Consider the following 4581-nt stretch of genomic DNA (forward strand, 5'->3'; position numbering starts at 1 on the left):
GAGAGAGAGAGAGAGAGAGAGAGAGAGAGAGAGAGAGAGAGAGAGAGTGTGTGTGTGTGTGTGTGCATGTAGGGTACTGGGTACTGTGAGGGAGGTGATGCCTGAGAGGTCAAGTCAGAGCATGAAGGGCCACCTGTGACCTGCCAAGAGTCAGGGACCTGAGGTTTGAGGACTACCTGGGAGGATGGGTTTTTGGGGGACCCACAGGTTTCTCGTTCTTCTAGAATTGATAAATGGGTTTCTGAGTACCTCTGACTCTCCTTTCTGCTGTGGCCTCGGGTTGCTGCTTAAACCTGTCCTTCAGACCTCTGCAGGGTGGAGTTGGGGACAAGTCAGTACCCTGAATGTGCTAGTTGCCTTGGACACCCTGTTTCTGAGTTCAACACACTGGGTGGCCTGGTTCTGGACCCCTGCCTTTTGATTAGCACTTTCATGGGTTGAGGTGGAGGCCAGGATGCTGTAGCCATGGCTGGTCAGCCTCAGTTTGTCTCTGTCCCAAAGTTGGCTGGACACTGGACACGCAGGCCTGTCTCTGCCCTGTAGGGTGTCTCATTTATGCAGGGAGTCAGCATGACCAGTGTCTGGACTCCAAGCCCTTGGCCAAACATTCCAGATTCTTTGGCCATAAACATTTTCTGTAGGGGCCTGGGACCCCAGGGCTTGGCAGTTTCTCTTTATGCCCCATGCAGATAGCTGTTTGTATCTGATTTTTATATATTCCCCAAAGTACTTTTCTAGCAGCCTGGGGGAGGCCCGTCTCTCCCAGCCTGGCCAGCAACTTGGGAATCTTCTGGCATACCCGCCTCATGCTGCCAGCATATGGAGTGTCCTCCCCACCACTGTCTGTCCTTCCTTGGTGTCTTGGGTGCTGGAGGACTGACGGTGGAGTGGGGCTTTTTGTTTTGTTTTTAAATAGGGGCGACGTGGGTAAACAGAGCGGCGTTTCTGGTGCTGTTGGGAGGGCCAGGACCCCACATTCCGGTTCCATGACGACAGCCTGTTTCGTTGCTGCTTGTCGGGCTGTGGGCAGCAGCAGTTTAGACGGAGACAATGGTGGCTCTGTTGAAATGCTGCCGCTGAGCTCCAGCAGAATGCATTTTAATTGAACACTTTCCACCCTGAAATCTGCGGGGAACTGGTGGCCCACTCCTCGTTCGTTCATTTTCTCTTTGCAACTCAAGAGCTGGGTTGTTATTGCAGGGCCTTTTCCCCTTAATATTAGTAGCCTCTGGGGGGGGGGGGAATGGTGTTTCCAGCCTGGGGGTGGTTTGCCCTCAGCTGACTTGGTAATGGGAAGAGAGAGGAGGGCTGGGCATGAGGGCTGGAGGCAGCTGGAGACATACCTGTAACCTGGTCTGGGTGTCATTGCAGGGCAGAGGCTAGCAGGTCCTCCAGGAAGCTCTCCTCCCCTGGGACCAGGATTGTCTGGTGCTTAGGAGCACTGGATCTGAAGTCAGACTGACTGGGTTGGAATCCCAGGGGTAACACTTCCCAGCTTAACCTCTCAGGACCTCAGTTTCCTCATCTGCAAAATGGGGATAAGAATAGTGCCTGACTACAGGACTATTATGAGAATTATTTGAATTTAATAATGTCAAGTGTTATGGATAATGGATAATACCTGGCACACAATAAATACCCAATAAGTACATTTACCATTATGTCATTTTAATATTATGTCCTGATCATCATTAATATTACATTTTATCCTGCAAGAGTTTTATCTGAGACTACAAGAGAGACAGCAATATTCTAAAATGCAAATTTGATCTTGTCACTCCTTGGCTTAGAAAGCCTCAGTGAGTCCCCTTTGACCTCTCTGCATAAGGAGGAAGGAATTTCCGCTTATTGGAGGCCTACTGTGTGCTAAGTACTGCACACTTGGTATAGCTCTGCTCATTTACAGTAAGTCCAAAGTCTACTGTAAGACCCTTCATCAATTGGGCCTATATTTTATTATTTATTTATTGAAAAGTAATTGACATGCAGTATTGTGTTAATTGCAGCATGCAACACAGTGATTTGATATTTACATACATTATGAAATGGTCCTTGCAGTTACCATCTGTTGCCATACAAAATATTATAGTATTATTGACTGTATTGCCTATGCTGGACATTATATCCCTGTGTGCTATCTATTTTATAACTGGAAGCTTGTTCCTTTTAATTGGCCCTATCTTGCTTATCTTTTCCCCCCTACTCTGCTAAACCAAACCAAACAAAAACATAATGCTACCTCAAAGGATGGCTTGTTCTTCTCTGATGTCTCCTTGGCTTTCATCCTCTATGCCTTTGTGTATATTCTGCCTTCTGCCAAGGATGCCCTGTGGGTGGTGGCTGGGGATCTGGGGAAGTAGACTGGACTGGGGAGAGTTTGGGGATTCCCTGGATGGTGGACCCAGCCTGTGAGAGAGCCCACTGGCCAGTCTGACTATAGGGGGCTGGCTCTGTCCCCTCCGCCACTAACTGTGTGGCCCTAGAGATGCCCTACTCATAGTGCCTGCTTCACAGGTTTGTGGGGAGGAGTTAATCCGCATTAAGTTTTTAGAATAATGGCTGACATACTGTGAGTGTCAACAGATGTCAGCTGTTCTTATAATTCTTTCCACAGGTCTGATGTACCGTTTTTTCTGTTTGGAGTATTTCTCTTTCCAGGCCCAACACTGGACCAGTTTTCTTTGGGGGAAAGAGGAATTGGAGATGTTCAGTGGATCAGGGAGGTCTAAACGGGGGTTCCTTGTCCTGCTTAGCACTTCCTGGGGGCTTTGGCCATTGCCGTGGGCCAGGAACTATTTGCCTCATTCCAGTCTGTCCATGGCAGGACCCCTTTCTTCTCAGCCAGTGACTGTGCTCCTCAATGGGGCCATTCCTTATGGTGACAGCGATGTAACAGACACAGGGTAGACTCACAATATGTACAGACCCTGTGTACACAGACCTGCTTGCTTATGGATGGATTTACCTGTCAGTGGATGGGCCACTTGGTAACCAAATGAGGAGACATCTTTATGGACCAAAGCGAATTGCTCTGACTTGAAATTAGCCAGATAACCCATTTCTGGTCAAGAAGGGTGGTATATCTTGCAGGTACCTCTCATTGAAACAATGAAACTGGTGAAGTGCCTTAGAAAGAGCAAGGGAAACAAAGAGTGGGAGATTTCACTTCGGAAGCCTTGTTGATGTGTTCATGTCCCCTCGGTTCTCTGGTTATGGTGCTCAGCAGTCAGGAGAGCTGGGGCTTTATCCTGGTTCTGTCGTTGATTATGTGACCTTGAGCAAGCTGTGTCTTAGATTTCATATCTGTAAAATGGGAATAACCATCTTGCTTTGTTTGCCTCATTCTCAGAGTGGTTTTTAGGAGCTAAAGGTCTTGTGTTCCTGGGTATTCATATTTGTTCACTCATTCAGTTAACTTTTGCTGGACCTGCTGTGTCCTGGAGCCAGGCCCCTAAGGATAGACAGAATATGAACTCCTTGCTCCTGGAGCTTAGAGATGGAGGTCAAGGTGGGGAAAGTGTGTGAGTGGATAGCCATCATGAACATGACCATCTGGCAAGTGCTTTGCTAGAAGCATGTAGAAGGTATGATGATTCTTAACTCTGGAAGGTCAGGGGAGGCTTTCCAGAAGAGGTGACACTTGAGTGGGGCAGAGGTCAGCAGGGGAGGGGGCACGAGATGGAGGCCAACACGGCTTGGCACTGTAGACATGTGCCCAGGGGTGAAGGTGGGGTTGTGGGCATGTGGGGGAAGAGGCCACCTACAGATCAGACTGGAGATGGACTAAGGGTTGAGACTGTGCCCTGATGGTATCAGGGTTGGGGGCAGAATGACGTGAGGGTGCAGAATCAGGATGGTATTTTGCAAATCTCATTCTGGTGGCCGTGTGCAGGGAGACCTGCTGGCTGCCCTGACCATGATCTCCATGATCTCCCATGACAGTCTAAGTGAGAGATGATGCAGGCCTGAACTGAGGCTGAGGTGCAGGCACGGAGGAGGACACAAGGCACATTTATGTATGTACATGTGTATGTGTATTTATATGTGTGTGTTCTGGGAAAGGTTAAAACCCTCTCTGTGCACACAGGATAGTTTCATTGCTTATTGAGATCATCAAAAGTACAGACACCTAGCATTTCCATTGCTATGGCTCCATCTTTCCAGGGTAGTAAATAGACAAATCACAGAGGATTATGTACAGGAATGGCCACTTGCAGCCTTGTTTATAAAACTAAGAAATTGAAAACAACCTAACTGTCCATGAATGAGGAGTCAGATAACTAAGTTACAGAGACACGCAACCGTAAAACGAAGCTGCCGGCATCTGAACACGGCGAGACACATCTATCACATGAAAGAATAGAACATATGTGCAGCACTTAGCCTGCTACCCCTTTGGCATTATTTTCCATGATTCAGAAACCCATTGAGGTTAGGTTTGCTCTTTTCCCCTGTATATGACTTTCTGTCTTATGTCACTTGATAACTGTTTTGTGTCTGGGTCTGTATGAACAAGGACCATGCCTTGTTCTTGCTGCGGTGCTTCCCTTAAGCAACAGGAGTAGGTGGCCACTAATTACT

This window comes from Panthera uncia, chromosome D1 (genome assembly GCF_023721935.1).
Source record: "Panthera uncia isolate 11264 chromosome D1, Puncia_PCG_1.0, whole genome shotgun sequence".
NCBI classification, from domain to species: Eukaryota; Metazoa; Chordata; class Mammalia; order Carnivora; family Felidae; genus Panthera; species Panthera uncia.